Below are 19339 nucleotides of genomic sequence, written 5' to 3'. Positions count from 1 at the left end.
TGTTTAGTGGTCGTGAACTACTTTAACTTTTGTTTGTCTTAGAAAATCTTTCTCTCTACCAATCTGATGACCACCTTGCTAGATAGAATATTCTTGACTTTAGGGTTTTTGTTGTTGTTGTTTGTTTCAGCACTTAGAATACGTCCTGTCACTTCCTTCTGGTCCTGAAAATTTCTGCTTAAAAATCAGGTGATATCCTTATGATGTTTCCCTTGTATGTAACTGTTTTCTTTTCTTTTGTTGCTTTGAAAGTTATTCCTTATCAGTATTTTTTACCATTTAAGTTATTACGTGCCTTGCTGTGGACCTCCTTGAGTTGATTTTGTTAGGGATTTTTATGCCTCCTAAATCTGGATATCTTTCCATAGATTTGCAAAATTTTCGGCTTTATTTCTTCAAGTAAATTTTCTGCTTCTTATTATCTGTCTTCAAGTTTGGATTCCTATAATGTGAATCTTTCTATGCTTGATGATGTTGAATTTCTTTAACCTATTCTCATTTATAATTATTATTATTTTCTTTTTGATGTTCTGCTTGGTTGCTTTCCATTGATCTGTCCTCTGGCTTTCTGATCAATTCTTATTCTTCTAGTCTACTGTTTATTCCATTTGTGTATTTTTAATTTTAGTTATTGAGTTTTTCATCTTTGATTGATTATTTTTAAAACGTTTTGTCGTTGGGGGCCTGGGTGGCTCAATCAGTTGAGCGACCGACTTTGACTCAGGTCATAATCTCACGGTTTGTGAGCTTGAGCCCCACATTGTGCTCTGTGATGATAGCTCAGAGCCTGGAGCCTGCTTCTGATTCTGTGTCTCCCTCTCCCTCTGCCCCTCCCACACTCATGCTCTGTCTTTCTCTGTCTCAGAAATAAACATTATTTTTTTAATTTTATGTCTTTGTTGAAAGTCACACTAAGATCCTATGCCATTTTCTTATGTCCAGTATGTATCTTAGTGACCCATTACTTTGAATTCTCTATCCAACATATTGTTTATCTCTGTTTTGTTTAGTTCTTCTGCTGTGGCTTTTTCCCTGTTATGTCATTTGTCTCATTCTGTATAACTCTGTGTCTATTTCTATCTATCAGGAAATTTAGGTATATCTCCTGATGTTGAAATTAATGGCCTTATGAAGAGATACTGTAGTTCCCTGTAGTGCAATGTCCCCTGTCCACCAGAACACAGCTCTTCAGGAGTGTCTCCTATATATGTTGTGTGTGCCCTACTATTGTAAGTTGTGTTTGTTTTCAGTGGTCCTCTTCCTGTTGTGGGCAGTGTTTGGTACCTGTGAAGTTAAGGTTCTCATATGGGGCTGCCTTTTGCTTTAGTTGGGTATGATAAGATGCCTGCCCTCTGCTTCTCTGTTGGGACTGTGATGGCACTGAATTGCAGGATGCTGACAGCCCTCACTGTCCCTTAAGGTACATTTTTGGTGGGTGGGGCCTGTAGTCAGAGCAGATATCTGCTCCCAGTCTGTCTGTTGGGGTTGCAGTGACCCCAAACCTCTAGGCTTTTTTGTGTATTGCCCCCTTTGAGGTTTTATTGGTAGTCAGGACCAGCAATCAGGTCAGATGTCTAATCCTGAACCACTGCTAGGGCTGCAGTAGAACTGGTATGTATGGATATCTTCCAGTCTCCCTAGGACAAGTCACGTTGGAGTGGTGCTGGCCACTGTTGTAACTGCTTACACAATGAGATGCTTGTGTCACTGCTTTGGGTGACTCTTGTGAAGTAGGGAATGGGGTGGATTAGATGGGGTGAGTCTGCAGGAAAACCTGGTGACAAGGCACCTGATGTTAACAAGTTTAGTAACAAGTATTTGTTTTTTTTTTTCTGCAGGCATCTTGGTAGGCTGTGGGCCAGGGTAGAGAAATGGTGCCTGCCAGCTCTTTAGTTCTTGGAGAGGTCTCCTAAATATTCCTGTACATCCAGCACATTCTGAGAGTAGTGAATAAATCTCCTATATCCCAGGTTCTTTTCAAATTGGAACTTTTAAATATATTTATTTATTTTGAGAGAGAAAGAACACAAGCAGGGGAGGGGCAGACAGAGAGGGAGACAGTGAATGCCAAGCAGGCTCCACACACACTGTCAGCACAGAGTTTGATGTGGGACTTGAACTCACGAACCATGAGATCATGACCTGAGCTGAAATCAAGAGTAAGACTCTTAACCAACTGAGCCACCCAGAAGCCCAACATATTGGTGCTTTTATGCTATAGCTCTACGGTGGTTTTTTGTTCTGTTATCTTTTTAGGGATAGGGACTGTTTCCTATCACCCTCTGGCTCTCCCATACTCAAGCCTACTGATTTTTAAAACTCCTGGGTTTGGGGCACCTGGGTGGCTCAGTCAGTTAAGCGTCTGACTTTGGCTCTGGTCATGATCTCACAGTTTATGGGTTTGATCCTGGCATAAGGATCTGTGCTGACAGGTCAGAGCCTGGAGCCTTCTTTGGAATCTGTCTCCCTCTCTCTCTGCCCCTCCCTTGCTCATGCTCTCTCTCTCTCTCTCTCAAAAAATAAGCTGTCTCTCTCTCTCAAAAAATAAGCATTTTTTAAATTAAAATTCTGGGTGTTAACCCCAATGATTGTAAAAACTCATGACATTAAGTCCCTCTGTTTTTCAAAGCCAAGTATTATGGGAATTTGTCTTAACAGTGCAGATTCCCTGTGTGTAGGATGCGTCATGTGTGATCTGTTTCTCTTCCTTTTCCATATTGTGGTGTTCCTCTTTTTTTGTCATTAGTCTTGCAGATTAGTTTGATTTCCTACCGTGTCTCTGCCCTTCCTATTATTTTTGATGTTGCCTCTTCTCTAAGAATAACTGTAGCAAGACTATTCTTCCTGTCTTCAGTTTGTTTTCTATGTTAGTTACACTGATGTGGTGTTATTTATGTCTGTTGGACGAGTTGAGTTTATCTTCCTACTCTGCCATCTTTCCTGAAATTCTGCAGGTATTCCCATATTAAGTTCTAGTTTGATTAATTTTGAACATGTGTATGCCTGTGTAGTCATCCCAATAATTAAAATATACATTTACATAAGTCAAAAATTCCCTTAAGTTCTTTTTCTAAGTCAATTCTTTCCATAAGCATCCAAAGACTTTCTTTCTATAATTATAGGTTAATGTGTTTTTCCCTAGAATTTCATATAAATGAAATCTTACAGTATTTATTATTTAATATCTGACTTATTTCCTTGATCATATTTTTAGATTCATACACATTGTTTACATTAGTAGTTTGTTCTTTGTTTTGACTTGTATTCCAACTTATGTATTATGTCTATTTGTTTATCCACTTACCTGTTAGTGGATAATTGAATTGTTTCCATGTTTTAGCTATTAGGAAAGAAGCAGCTATTAACATTTACTTACAAGTCTTTGTGTTGATATAAGCTTTCCTTTAACTTAGCTAATATTTAGGAATAGAATTGCTGTATCTTATGGTATGTGTGGTTTATCTTCAGATAAACCTACCAAACAGTTATCCAAATTATACCATTTACATTTTTATAGCAATTTACATGAGTTCTAATTGTTCCACATCTTACTCAATCCTTGGTATTGTCAATATTTAAAAGAACTTTAGCCATTACAGATTTCATTATTTTATGTTTAATTTTCATATCCTGAATGACTAGTGACAGTTTTTATATTTTCATGGGCTTACTGTTCATTCACATATCTTCTATTATGAAATATCTCCTCAGAACTCTTCCCAAATTAGTTATTGTGTTGTCTTTTTATTATTAAGTTATAAGAAGCATTTATATATTCTAGACATATCCTGTAACCAATATGTGAATTGTGATTTTTTTCTCCCAATCTGTTGCATGCTTTTTCATTTTCCTGACAGTATTTCAAAAAGTTGAAATTCTTAATTTTTACAAGTACAATTAATTGATGCTTACTTTTATGATTTGTGTTTTTTGTGTACTATATAAGAGCCCTTTGCCTATCTTTAAGTGCAAATAATTCATCCTTTGTTGCCTTCTTTAATGCAGTCAGAAAAATTTTTCTTTATAGGGTGAGACAGTAAATATTTTAGGCTTGATATCTACTCATGATCTGTGTTGGATATTTTTCTTAATCTTCTTTGTTTCTCTCCTATAAGAATATTTTTTAAAAATGTCCCTAGCTCGAGTGCTGTGCTAAAACACAGCTAAATATTTAGTCTAAATATGACTTGTGGCCATAATTTTGTCTACTCCTATTCACAAAGATTTGTAGCTTTAGCTATTGTGTTTAGGCTTATGATTTCAATTTAATTTTTTGTATGGTGTTAAGTAAAAGTTGTTCATTTTCCCCCTTTATATGTGTATCCAAATTGATTCAATACCAGCAGTTGAGAAAAGTAGGACTTCCTCAGTGAATTACCTTGGCACCTTTGGCAACAATCAATTCATCTTATTAGTGTGGATCTATTTCTCAGAGCTGTTTAATTGACTTTTATGTCTAGTCTTAAATGTGTAGAATACTGTACTGATTCACAGCTTGACAGAATTTAATATTTCAAACAATATATATCAGTCACATTTCTTTAGTTTTCAAAAATTATTTTGCCAATATTTTGTACATATTTTGTAATGAGAATGGATATCCTTAATGTATTTGTTATCTTATAGGGAATAATTCTGATATTAGCTGTAGAATTTTTCATAATTGTCTTTGATCAGGTTGAGGAAGTCTCCTTCTCTTCCTATTTTCTTGAGAATTTTTACCATGGATGTTTATTGAGCTTTTTTTTTTTTATTGCATTCATTTTCTGTTGTGTTTGCTTTTCTCAAACAGAAAACTTTGTTCACTAACAGTTTACAGCAGTTTATATCTTGTTCCGTTCTTAAAGCTTTCCATAATTTCTTTCTTTTTAGATTGGCCTCTCCAGATTATCACCTGTACATGAATAATTTTATAGTCAGTTAATGTTTTAGGTAGAGTTTTAGGTCACATTCTCTGTGATTTCCTTGCTTTTAGGGATTGACTTATAATTCCCAGCTACTCTGCTGGCCTCTAACTCTATCTTCTGACATTTGAAGCCATGAAGTTTAAGCTTTCTTCCACTGGAGATGTACATGACTGGGATTATTTGTGGGTTCAGATTTTGGCTTTGTCCAGCAAAACTAACGGTGGCAGGAAGGATTACTCAAGATTGCACAAGTCAAGAGAGGAAAGAGAGAAGCTAAGGAAAGTCTTCCTGAGTTGCTCTCAAGCTCCTGTATTTATTAGGCATATGTTATATGGAAAACATTGCACAATATCTCAATGGCTACTTGCCAGTAACAATGTATAGAAAGCATGCAAAATTCAAGGCATTCCAAAAACTATGAAAAGGCAGATGCTGAAAGCAGGGAGGAGAACAAGGTAAGATATTCCATAGATAACATGGTCTAAGGAATGCATGAGCACAGGCAGGACCCAACCACCAAATACACATTAACTAGATACTGGTCAGATATTTTCAATAGGTCCAGAAATCAGTGTAATGTATTCGCTATAATCTCCTTAACCAGGAAGTAGCTATTTGATTTCCCACATCTCCCCCTTTTTTGTTTGAAGAATATTATTGTTCATGGGAATTGAGGAGGACAATCAGTCATTGTTCATGATGTCTTGATGAGGCCACTATGGGATAAATAATTCGGAGGGCTATGAAAAATACAAAAAAAAAAAAAGATTAACAAAGAGCTCCAATAATCCAAATATGTAAATTGAGGCCATGAAACCAGTTGGTTGTAGCATCGTGGATGGAACTGGAGAGTGTTATGCTAGGTGAAATAAGCCATACAGAGAAAGACAGATACCATATGTTTTCACTCTTATGTGGATCCTGAGAAACTTAACAGAAATCCTTGGGGGAGGGGAAGAAAAAAAAAGAGGTTAGAGTGGGAGAGAGCCAAAGCATAAGAGACTCTTAAAAACTGAGAACAAACTGAGCTTTGATGGGGTGTCGGAGGGAGGGGAGGGTAGGTGATGGGTATTGAGGAGGGCACGTGTTGGGATGAGCACTGGGTGTTGTATGGAAACCAATTTGACAATAAATTTCATATGGAGAAAAAAAACGATGAATTATTTTTTGCATTTTCTCTGCTGTGAATAGAAGCCATTATGAATCTTGAAAAGCTGTCCACAGACATGTGGATATTTTTTGACTCCCATATGGGGCGTAGTGTGTAATATAAGTTTGCCAAAGATGATTTGCATTTAGACCTCTGGGGTTAATTCCCCATTGTATTTGCTCTGATCGCTGATGATAATCAGGGAAGGCAGCGACAATTTCTTTAGCTTGAGTAACTGTAAGATGGAATTATTTAATAAGGGATTTACAATTTTGATGAAAAAATTTGTGAAATAATTGATCAGTTTTCAAAGCCATATTGTAGCCAGCCAATTGGTCTGTAACTTCACTTCCTTCTGTTAAAGGTCCAGGTAAGCCTGAGTGTGATCTTATGTGAGTGATAAAAAGAGGGTGTGTTTGTTAATCTTGCAGAGCTTCTAAAGTTAAAAATAAGAAGGAATCCTTTAATTCCCTAATAGAGGCCTGTTCTTTATTCTGCATCACATAAATTACACGTTGAGAATGTGCTACAATGTTAATAGATTGGTTAGGAAATTGTTGTAAAGCCATAATAGCGGCCTTCATTCTTGTCCTTTGAGTAGATGTTTGTCCTTTAGAGATTACTTTATGCTATAATTGGTCAAAACAAGCAATAGCAGATTTAGTAGTTTTTCCAGACCCAACTATAAAAACAGTGATTGCCTGTGAAATTCACTGTGAAGATACTTTTTTTGGAGGATAAAAATACATTTAAAAGAGGTAATTGTATCAATTTGATGGCAGAGACTATACAAGTTGGTTGACAACGTCTGCCATAGCATTTTGGAATTCCATAGTTTGAGTAAGAATCCATTGAAAACATTAATAAGACACCCAGGATATATGAAATAAGGATCATACCCTGTTAGCTGTTGGCAACGATATCTGTCCCTAAATAATAATTCTGTAATTTGTTGTAAATAGGGAGTGAGGGTTTTCTTAAATGAGTGGGAAAGAAAAGCCATTCTAAACTTTGAATTTATTTTACAAGTTGGCCTAGAAGTTTTGTGGGCATATGGAGAGTAGGAAATATAAATAGATAAATGGAGTAACCTAACTGTTGGCGATGCAGTTGCCTGTTTTTAAATGCCTGTTCTATGATTATTTTTTTCTGATTCAGAGGTTAAACCATGAGGAGAGTCTAAAGCAGTGTCTACTTTTAAAATATTAAATAAATTATAAAGTTTTCCTGTAGTAATTCCCAAAGTGGGATGAATCCAATTAATAGCTCCTAAATTTTTTTGAAAATCACTTAAGGCATGTAAATGAGTAGTATCTAAGGAGATGAGTTGATATCGTATTGTCCGAGCAAGACTATACGTCCTAGATATTGCCAAGTCTCCTGCATTTGAACGTTTTCAGGAGATATTTGAAGCCCATGTTATTTTGTGGAAAGTTGTAAGTTTTGATATATTGTGAAAAGTACGGTCTGTGTAGGAGCAGCAGGAAGAATATCATCCATATAACGATAAACTAGACAGGATGGAAATTTTTACAAGTGGGCAGTAAGGCTTGTTGAACAAAATATTGACATACAGTTGGGCTATTAATCATTCCTTGAGGTTATACTTTCCATCAATATCTAGACAAAGGCTCTTGATTTTTAGTCAGAGGTACAGAAAAGGTAAAACTTTCCTTATCTTGTTAGGCTAAAGGTATGGTAAAAAAGCAGTCCTTAATATCTATTACTATAATAGGCCATGTTGAAGGAATAATAGCAGGGCTGGGCAAGCCTGGCTGTAACACCCTCATAGGTTGGATAATGGTGTTGACAGCCCTGAGGTCATGTAACAATCTCCAACTACCTGATTTTTTAGGAATTGTAAAAAATGGGTGTGTCCCAAGGACTGGTGGAAGGTTCAATATGACCAGCTTCTAATTGTTGCAAAACCAGATTTTTAGCTTGTTTTAATTGCTCTCTTTTAGGGACCACTGTTTAATCCAAATAGGCATGGAAGATTTCTATACCAGTGGAAAGGGAGGAATTTTAACAGTGGTCCTTTTTAAAAAAAGACTGAATGACTACTTTCCATTGTTTAAGTAAGTACCCTCTCCATAAAGACATAGGAACAGGTAGAGCAAAGGGTTGAATATAAACTGTTTGTACTTCTGGCCCAATGCATGTTAGGAGTCTTTTGGGTTTTAATGGAATGTTTGTGCCTCCTACTCCAGTAACAGGTAACAGCTCAGAGGCTAGGTCTTTTTTCCCATTGTTTAGGCCATTCATGGGAAGCTATGACAGAGATATCAGCTCCACTATCAATTAACCATGTAAATTGCTTTCCATTCACAGTAAGTTAAAAAAAGGTTTGTCATATTGAATGATCTGAGTCCAACATAATTCCTTGGATCTCGTGCTGCAGAATCTTTTATTTCCCCTTTGTTGTGTTAGGGGTAGTTGTGCTAATCCTGTTTGGGGTGGGGGAGTGAAGTTATGTAACCCACTAACCTTTATCATAATATGAATTTCTCCTGTATAATTTGAGTCAATGACTCCGGGTACTACAAAAATTCCCCTTTTTTTGTTGGGTTAGATCTTCATAGAATAATCCCCACTGTGTTGGTGGGTAAGGGGCTATATAGCCCAGTGGGTATTGTATAGACATGATGTTGTTCCTTTAAAATTAATTCTGAGGTAGTGCATAAATCCAATCCTGCACTTCCTGTGGTGGCTGCCCACAAGTCTGTAACCTGTCATTGGTCTGGCTTAAGAAAACCTGAGGAACAGGGTTCTGTATGGTGTTGCTCCATTTGGGATTGGGGAAACGGGAGCTGATGCCCCTTTCCTCATTTCCTGAGAGGGGTCCTCCTTCCTTATCAAATTTAGGTCACCAGTGATTTGCCCAATGTTTTCCCTTTCTACATCTGGGAAAATCCTTATTGGATAACTTATTGGTTTGTCCCCTTGTTTGTTGGTGACAGTCCTTTTGCATGTGCCCTGCTCTTCCATGTTTAAAGCAGGCATGAGAGGCTGGAGATGACCTCATAATAGCCACACAAATTTGTGCTTCATGTGTTTCATTTGTCACATTTTGGCACACCCTAATGAATCCTGGAACACCTTTGGCTTGAGTAGATATGCCAGAGAGAATAGCCTGACAGTTTGCATTAGCATTTTCATAGGTCGATAGCAGCAGTAAAACTTGAGAAGCTTCTTCATTATCTATTTGCCTGGAAATACACTGTTATAATCTTTTCATGAAATCAACATAAGGCTCAGTGGCTCCCTGACACATAGTGGTGAAGGAACCTGTTTTTTGTTTTTGTGTCAGGGACTCGGGACCAGGCAGCAGCTGTAATTGTAGAGCATTGGTGGAATAACCTGTGATTGGCCTGAGCTTGGGCTTGAACCATGGTACAATGGCTGATGCCCTATAGCATTTCTATTCCTATTGGGATACCCATATGTCAATTGTGAATTGCCTGTGTGGCACAACCCCCTTGATATTCTAAAGTCCACAGAGCATGCTGAGTGGAATAAGTATGGTTTTTGTTAATGCCTTCCAATCCCAAGGGGTCATTTCATAGCCACTTTCTATTGTTTCAATTATCCCCTTAGTAAAGGAGCTCTGGATACTGTTCCCAGCAAAACTTTGTTTCAATTTCTTTTTTTTTATTTTATTTTATTTTATTTTATTTTATTTTATTTTATTTTATTTTATTTTCTTCTGAAATTTATTGACAAATTGGTTTCCATACAACACCCAGTGCTCATCCCAAAAGGTGCCCTCCTCAATACCCATCACCCACCCTCTCCTCCCTCCCACCCCCCATCAACCCTCAGTTTGTTCTCAGTTTTTAACAGTCTCTTATGCTTTGGCTCTCTCCCATTCTAACCTCTTTTTTTTTTTTTCCTTCCCCTCCCCCATGGGTTCCTGTTAAGTTTCTCAGGATCCACATAAGAGTGAAACCATATGGTATCTGTCTTTCTCTGGATGGCTTATTTCACTTAGCATCACACTCTCCAGTTCCATCCACGTTGCTACAAAAGGCCATATTTCATTTTTTCTCATTGCCACGTAATATTCCATTGTGTATATAAACCACAATTTCTTTATCCATTCATCAGTTGATGGACATTTAGGCTCTTTCCATAATTTGGCTATTGTTGAGAGTGCTGCTATGAACATTGCGGTACAAGTGGCCCTATGCATCAGTGCTCCTGTATCCCTTGGATAAATTCCTAGCAGTGCTATTGCTGGGTCGGAGGGTAGGTCTATTTTTAATTTTCTGAGGAACCTCCACACTGCTTTCCAGAGCGGCTGCACCAATTTGCATTCCCACCAACAGTGCAAGAGGGTTCCCATTTCTCCACATCCTCTCCAGCATCTATAGTCTCCTGAGTTGTTCATTTTGGCCACTCTGACTGGCGTGAGGTGATACCTGAGTGTGGTTTTGATTTGTATTTCCCTGATAAGGAGCGACGCTGAACATCTTTTCATGTGCCTGTTGGCCATTCGGATGTCTTCTTTAGAGAAGTGTCTATTCATGTTTTCTGCCCATTTCTTCACTGGGTTATTTGTTTTTCGGGTGTGGAGTTTGGTGAGCTCTTTATAGATTTTGGAGACTAGCCCTTTGTCCGATATGTCATTTGCGAATATCTTTTCCCATTCCGTTGGTTGCCTTTTAGTTTTGTTGGTTGTTTCCTTTGCTGTGCAGAAGCTTTTTATCTTCATAAGGTCCCAGTAATTCACTTTTGCTTTTAATTCCCTTGCCTTTGGGGATGTGTCGAGTAAGAGATTGCTACGGCTGAGGTCAGAGAGGTCTTTTCCTGCTTTCTCCTCTAAGGTTTTGATGGATTCCTGTCTCACATTTAGGTCCTTTATCCATTTTGAGTTTATTTTTGTGAATGGTGTGAGAAAGTGGTCTAGTTTCAACCTTCTGCATGTTGCTGTCCAGTTCTCCCAGCACCATTTGTTAAAGAGGCTGTCTTTTTTCCATTGGATGTTCTTTCCTGCTTTGTCAAAGATGAGTTGGCCATACGTTTGTGGGTCTAGTTCTGGGGTTTCTATTCTATTCCATTGGTCTATGTGTCTGTTTTGGTGCCAATACCATGCTGTCTTGATGATGACAGCTTTGTAGTAGAGGCTAAAGTCTGGGATTGTGATGCCTCCTGCTTTGGTCTTCTTCTTCAAAATTCCTTTGGCTATTCGGGGCCTTTTGTGGTTCCATATGAATTTTAGGATGGCTTGTTCTAGTTTCGAGAAGAATGCTGGTGCAATTTTGATTGGGATTGCATTGAATGTGTAGATAGCTTTGGGTAGTATTGACATTTTGACAATATTTATTTTTCCAATCCATGAGCAGGGAATGTCTTTCCATTTCTTTAAATCTTCTTCAATTTCCTTCATAAGCTTTCTATAGTTTTCAGCATACAGATCCTTTACATCTTTGGTTAGATTTATTCCTAGGTATTTTATGCTTCTTGGTGCAATTGTGAGTGGGATCAGTTTCTTTATTTGTCTTTCTGTTGCTTCATTGTTAGTGTATAAGAATGCAACTGATTTCTGTACATTGATTTTGTATCCTGCAACTTTGCTGAATTCCTGTATCAGTTCTAGCAGACTTTTGGTGGAGTCTATCGGATTTTCCATGTATAATATCATGTCATCTGCAAAAAGCGAAAGCTTGACTTCATCTTTGCCAATTTGGATGCCTTTGATTTCCTTTTGTTGTCTGATTGCTGATGCTAGAACTTCCAGCACTATGTTAAACAGCAGCGGTGAGAGTGGGCATCCTTGTCGTGTTCCTGATCTCAGGGAAAAAGCTTTCAGTTTTTCCCCGTTGAGGATGATGTTAGCTGTGGGCTTTTCATAAATGGCTTTTATGATGTTTAAGTATGTTCCTTCTATCCCGACTTTCTCAAGGGTTTTTATTAAGAAAGGGTGCTGGATTTTGTCGAAGGCCTTTTCTGCATCGATTGACAGGATCATATGGTTCTTCTCTCTTTTTTTGTTAATGTGATGTATCACGTTGATTGATTTGCGAATGTTGAACCAGCCCTGCATCCCAGGAATGAATCCCACTTGATCATGGTGAATAATTCTTTTTATATGCCGTTGAATTCGATTTGCTAGTATCTTATTGAGAATTTTTGCATCCATATTCATCAGGGATATTGGCCTGTAGTTCTCTTTTTTTACTGGGTCTCTGTCTGGTTTAGGAATCAAAGTAATACTGGCTTCATAGAATGAGTCTGGAAGTTTTCCTTCCCTTTCTATTTCTTGGAATAGCTTGAGAAGGATAGGTATTAACTCTGCTTTAAACGTCTGGTAGAACTCCCCTGGGAAGCCATCTGGTCCTGGACTCTTATTTGTTGGGAGATTTTTGATAACCGATTCAATTTCTTCGCTGGTTATGGGTCTGTTCAAGCTTTCTATTTCCTCCTGATTGAGTTTTGGAAGCGTGTGGGTGTTCAGGAATTTGTCCATTTCTTCCAGGTTGTCCAATTTGTTGGCATATAAGTTTTCATAGTATTCCCTGATAATTGTTTGTATCTCTGAGGGATTGGTTGTAATAATTCCATTTTCATTCATGATTTTATCTATTTGGGTCATCTCCCTTTTCTTTTTGAGAAGCCTGGCTAGAGGTTTGTCAATTTTGTTTATTTTTTCAAAAAACCAACTCTTGGTTTCGTTGATCTGCTCTACAGTTTTTTTAGTTTCTATATTGTTTATTTCTGCTCTGATCTTTATTATTTCTCTTCTTCTGCTGGGCTTAGGCTGCCTTTGCTGTTCTGCTTCTAGTTCCTTTAGGTGTGCTGTTAGATTTTGTATTTGGGATTTTTCTTGTTTCTTGAGATAGGCCTGGATTGCAATGTATTTTCCTCTCAGGACTGCCTTTGCTGCGTCCCAAAGCGTTTGGATTGTTGTATTTTCATTTTCGTTTGTTTCCATATATTTTTTAATTTCTTCTCTAATTGCCTGGTTGACCCACTCATTCGTTAGTAGGGTGTTCTTTAACCTCCATGCTTTTGGAGGTTTTCCAGACTTTTTTCTGTGGTTGATTTCAAGCTTCATAGCATTGTGGTCTGAAAGTAAGCATGGTATAATTTCAATTCTTGTAAACTTATGAAGGGCTGTTTTGTGACCCAGTATATGATCTATCTTGGAGAATGTTCCATGTGCACTCGAGAAGAAAGTATATTCTGTTGCTTTGGGATGCAGAGTTCTAAATATATCTGTCAGGTCCATCTGATCCAATGTCTCATTCAGGGCCCTTGTTTCTTTATTGACCGTGTGTCTAGATGATCTATCCATTTCTGTAAGTGGTGTATTAAAGTCCCCTGCAATTACCACATTCTTATCAATAAGGTTGCTTATGTTTATGAGTAATTGTTTTATATATTTGGGGGCTCCGGTATTCGGCGCATAGACATTTATAATTGTTAGCTCTTCCTGATGGATAGACCCTGTAACTATTATATAATGTCCTTCTTCATCTCTTGTTACAGCCTTTAATTTAAAGTCTAGTTTGTCTGATATAAGTATGGCTACTCCAGCTTTCTTTTGGCTTCCAGTCGCATGATAAATAGTTCTCCATCCCCTCACTCTCAATCTAAAGGTGTCCTCAGGTCTAAAATGAGTCTCTTGTAGACAGCAAATAGATGGGTCTTGTTTTTTTATCCATTCTGATACCCTATGTCTTTTGGTTGGCGCATTTAGTCCATTTACATTCAGTGTTATTATAGAAAGATATGGGTTTAGAGTCATTGTGATGTCTGTATGTTTTATGCTTATAGTGATGTCTCTGGGACTTTGTCTCACAGGGTCCCCCTTAGGATCTCTTGTAGGGCTGGTTTAGTGGTGACAAATTCCTTCAGTTTTTGTTTGTTTGGGAAGACCTTTATCTCTCCTTCTATTCTAAATGACAGACTTGCTGGATAAAGGATTCTCGGCTGCATATTTTTTCTGTCTAGCACCCTGAAAATCTCGTGCCAATTCTTTCTGGCCTGCCAAGTTTCAAAAGAGAGATCAGTCACGAGTCTTATAGGTCTCCCTTTATATGTGAGGGCACGTTTACCTCTTGCTGCTTTCAGAATTTTCTCTTTATCCTTGTATTTTGCCAGTTTCACTATGATATGTCGTGCAGAAGATCGATTCAAGTTACGTCTGAAGGGAGTTCTCTGTGCCTCTTGGATTTCAATGCCTTTTTCCTTCCCCAGTTCAGGGAAGTTCTCAGCTATGATTTCTTCAAGTACCCCTTCAGCACCTTTCCCTCTCTCTTCCTCCTCTGGGATACCAATTATGCGTATATTATTTCTTTTTAGTGTATCACTTAATTCTCTAATTTTCCCCTCATACTCCTGGATTTTTTTATCTCTCTTTTTCTCAGCTTCCTCTTTTTCCATAACTTTATCTTCTAGTTCACCTATTCTCTCCTCTGCCTCTTCAAGCCGAGCTGTGGTGGTTTCCATTTTGTTATGCATTTTGTTTAAAGCGTTTTTCAGCTCCTCGTGACTGTTCCTTAGTCCCTTGATCTCTGTAGCAAGAGATTCTCTGCTGTCCTGTATACTGTTTTCAAGCCCAGCAATTAATTTTATGACTATTATTCTAAATTCACTTTCTGTTATATTATTTAAATCCTTTTTGATCAGCTCATTAGCTGTTGTTATTTCCTGGAGATTCTTCTGAGGGGAGTTCTTCCGCTTGGTCATTTTGGATAGTCCCTGGCGTGGTGAGGACCTGCAGGGCACTTCCCCTGTGCTGTGGTGTATACCTGAAGTTGGTTGGCGGGGCCGCAGTCAGACCTGATGTCTGCCCCCAGCCCACCGCTGGGGCCACAGTCAGACTGGTGTGTGCCTTCTCTTCCCCTCTCCTAGGGGCGGGATTCACTGTGGGGTGGTGTGGCTTGTCTGGGCTACTTGCACCCTGCAAGGCTTGTGATGCTGCGGATCTGGCCTATTAGCGGGGTGGGTAGGCAAGGTGCTCGGGGGCAGGAGGGGCAGGCTTAGATGGCTTCTCCTTAGGTGATCCACTTCAGGAGGGGCCCTGTGGCAGCGGGAGGGAGTCAGATCCGCTGCCGGAGGTTTGGCTCCGCCGAAGCGCAGAGTTGGGTGTTTGAGGGGAGTGAGCAAGTTCCCTGGCAGGAACCGGTTCCCTTTGGGATTTCGGCTGGGGGATGGGCGGGGGAAATGGCGCTGGCGAGCGCCTTTGTTCCCCACCAAACTGAGCTCTGTTGTCAGGGGGCTCAGCAGCTCTCCCTCCCTTTGTCCTCCAGCCTTCCCGCTTTCCGAGCAGAGCTGTTCACTTATGACCTCCCAGACGCTAAGTCGCGCTTGTTGTGGGAACACAGTCCGTCAGGCCCCTCCGCTTTTGCAAGCCAGACTCGGGGGCTCTGCTTGGCCGGCGAGCCGCTCCTCCGCCCCGGCTCCCTCCCGCCAGTCCGTGGAGCGCGCACCGCCTCGCCGCCCTTCCTACCCTCTTCCGTGGGACTCTCGTCTGCGTTTGGCTCCGGCGACTCTGTTCTGCTAATCCTCTGGCGGTTTTCTGGGTTATTTAGGCAGGTGTAGATGGAATCTAAGTGATCAGCAGGACGTGCGGTGAGCCCAGCGTCCTCCTAAGCCGCCATCTTGCCGCAACTCTCTGTTTCAATTTCTTAAAGACAGTAGAAAGGAGGCTGATGTCCAGCAGTGGTAATGACGGGGAATGTATGAAACTCCCATCAGCACATCCCTCTTGTAAACACTGCTGCATAACTGATGGTTTATGTCCCTCCAGTATAGGTATTGGCTCTAAGCAATAAGGAGGAATAGGGACTGGAGGAGGGAAGTAGTCTTCCATGGTAGGAAGTGCCCTAGAAGAGGTGGGTGTTAGGCTTTCTTTCTTAAATTTTTCCTTCTCTGGAGATACATGTAATGTGGACATAACACTGTAAGGACTAAACTCCAGGTCATTAAAATGGAAGCAGGAAATTTCCCTCCTTTTTCATGTTTTCTTTTTAAAAATTTTCCCACTTGTTCCCATAGATCTAAATCAACTTTACCATGGTGGGAAACCGGGGACAAGCATCTTGGATTGTTCATAACAATTTACTTAATTGATCTTTTTTAATAGTACAATGAGTCACCTTTAAAAGCTGCTGTAAAGTTTTTAGATATAATATCTGTTCCTTTGACATTTTTTTTTGGCCCACGTTAAAGAAAGAGAAAAGAAGTACTGTCACTGAAAACTAGACACTTTGGCAGATATCCCAAGTGGGTACTGCTGTTCATTACCAGGATGAGGTCTACCTGAAACCTGGACGGTTTCACTTTCTTCTGCTTAACATAGAATCTGCCGCCTGAAAACTTCCTCTCTCTCAAAGGTATTATTGTCACATCAGGGTCACCAATTGTGGGTTCAGCTTTGGCTGTATCCATCAAAGCCAATGGCGGCAAAAAGGATAATTCAAGACTCCACAAGTCAAGAGAGGTGAGAAGGAGGCTAAGGGAAGTCTCCTAGAGTTTCTCTCAAGCTCCTATATTTATTAAGCATACATTATAGGGAAAACATTGCAATATCTCAGTGGCTATGTGCCACTAAGGATGTATAGAAAGCATGCAAAAAACTTAGGCATTCCCAAGACTACAAAAGAGTAGATGCAGGAAGCAGGGTTGAGAACAAGATAAGATATTCCATAGATAACATGGTCTATGGAATTCATGAGCACTGGTAGGACCCAAACCCCAAATACGCATTAACTAGATACTGGTCAGCTGTTTTCAATAGGGCCAGAAAGCAGTGTAATGCGTTCCCCATAATCTCCTTAACCAGGACATAGCTATTTGATTTCCCACAAATATCTTTCTGTTACTGATTTATAATTCAATTCTATTGTGACCAAGGAACATTGCTTTATGATTTCACTAATTTGTAATTAATTACAATTTTATTGCTCAATTTATGGCTATGTCATGTGAACTTAAAACAAATCTGTGTTCTTCTCTTGGGAGTAAGATTTCTACAACATTTCCGTTTACTTGATCTATTGATTACAAAGGAACTTTGCAATTTCCAAAAACAATTTGGGATTTTCAAATTTTTCTATTTAGTTCTATTATGTATTTTAAATCTTCATAATTAAGTACATGCACCTTTAAGATACTTATATACTCTGAGTAACTTGACTTATTATTTTTAGTAAATACCCTTTTTCTTCTAGCAATATTTTTTTCTGAAGTCTAATTTGTCTGATATTAATAAAACCACTCCATTTATATATAAATCATCTTTGCATGATATTATATTTCTTCATCCTTTTATATTGAAACAATGTATGTTTTTATCTTTAAAGTGCATGTCTTAAGTCATATCATTTGTCCTTTTTAAAAATCATTGCGACCACCTCCATATTTTAATTGGAATGTTTAGACTATCTTTAATGCATTATTAATATAGTTGGGTTTAAAACTACCGCTATGTTTTTCTCTACATGTCCTATGTATTTTGCTCTGTGGTTTACGATATGTACATTTACTTCATTGTCTACATTCAAGTACCACTTAATGTATAATATGAGATCTTTATGAAAACATGCTTCCCACTTCATATGTTATAAATAGCACAACAGTTTGATTCCATTTATACTTTGGTTCTTTTAAAGAACCAAAATTTGGGGTGTCTCAGAGGCTCAGTTAGTTAAGCATCCACCTCTTAGTTTTAGCTCAGGTCATGATCTCACCGTTCATGAGTTCAAGCCCCATGTCAGGTTCTGCATTCTGGAGCTTCTGGGGATTGTCTCTCTCTCCCTCTCTCTCTCTGATGCCCCCTCACACTCAAAATAAATAAATAAACTTAAAACAATACAGAACAAAAAATTGAGAAAAGCTGTGCTGTATTTACTCTTGTACTTACAATTTCTGTAGCTCTTCTTCTTTCCTTACTATAGAAAACAAATTTCTATTGGGTATCATTTCCTTTTCTTTGAAGAGATTCTTTTAACATTTTAGTAGTGAAAATTTGGTGACTGCAAATTATCTCAGTGTATTTTTGTCTGAAAAGATATTTTACTCTCATACTTGAAGGCTATTTTCACTGGATATAGAATTATTGTTTTACAGTTTTCTGTCTTTCAATGCTTTGATGGTATCATTCACTTTCTTCTGGGTTGCAAAGATTCTGATCAGGACTTGGCTATTCTGATTTTTATCCTTTTGGATATATCTTTACCAGAAAAAAATGTCAAAGCAAGGGCCAATTACCTATAGGTTAGATTACTGGATATTTTTTCATGCATCCCTGAAAACAACACCATTTTCAGTCTCTTCCTATCTGTGCTTCAATTTGGACAACTTCTATTGCTGCGTCTTGAAATTCACTGAATTTTCTTCTGGAGTGTCTTAACTGATTTAAGCCCATTTTGTGTATGTTTGTTTCAGATATTGTATTTTTCATCGCTAAAAGTCTTATTTTATTTTTTCCTATTTTATTCTTTCTCCCCTTATTGTGTTTATGTTTTGTTTTTATCTTTGAGCATGTTTATAATACTTACTGTAAAATCCCACTGTGCTTGTGATTTCAGGTTCTGCTGTTATTGAGTGGTCTTTTTCCAATGTATAGTCATATTTTTCTTCTTTACCAATCTATTAATTTTGATGGAATATTAGCTATTGTAATTTTACATTGTTGAGTTATAGCTTTGTTATTCATTATCTCTTTAAAATATTTGACTTTTTATGGCAGGGAATTAAGTTACTTGTGCAAAAGTTTGACCCTTTTGAGTTCTATCTTAAACTTTTTAAGAGTGCTTCTAGGTAGTCTTTACTGCTAGTTTAGACCTAGGGCATGACATTCTTTTGATCTCTACTAACTGCCTTCCCTGTCTGTTCAGTTAGGCCTATACAATCTTCATAGTCAAAATTTGAAAATCTTCTCAGTCCCTGTGTGCTCTTCAGTTTACAGCTTCTCAGTTATTTTACTTACCTCAAGTTGTTTCACTCTATGCACGTGTAGCGTGATACTCAGTGACAGGAACATATGGATGCTATTATACTCAGTGACAGGAACATGTGGAGCTATTTGCTATGAACCTGCCACCTTTCCAGTACAGGACTCTTCAAATTCCAGCCACGGCAATCTGCTAAACTTTGATTTCTGTCTCCACTTCCACATTCTGCTTACGTTCTTCTACCATATACCCTCATTTGGAAAGTGCTTCTCAATATAGAGTGATCAAAGTTACCATCTCTTTTGTTTCTGTTATCCTTGAATCTTAATTCTGTGCTGCACTTGGATCAATTTATTTAAAAAAACGTGATTTCATAT

This window comes from Prionailurus bengalensis, chromosome X, assembly GCF_016509475.1.
Source record: "Prionailurus bengalensis isolate Pbe53 chromosome X, Fcat_Pben_1.1_paternal_pri, whole genome shotgun sequence".
In the NCBI taxonomy this organism is placed as follows: domain Eukaryota; kingdom Metazoa; phylum Chordata; class Mammalia; order Carnivora; family Felidae; genus Prionailurus; species Prionailurus bengalensis.
Note: the sequence above shows the minus strand (reverse complement) of the source record.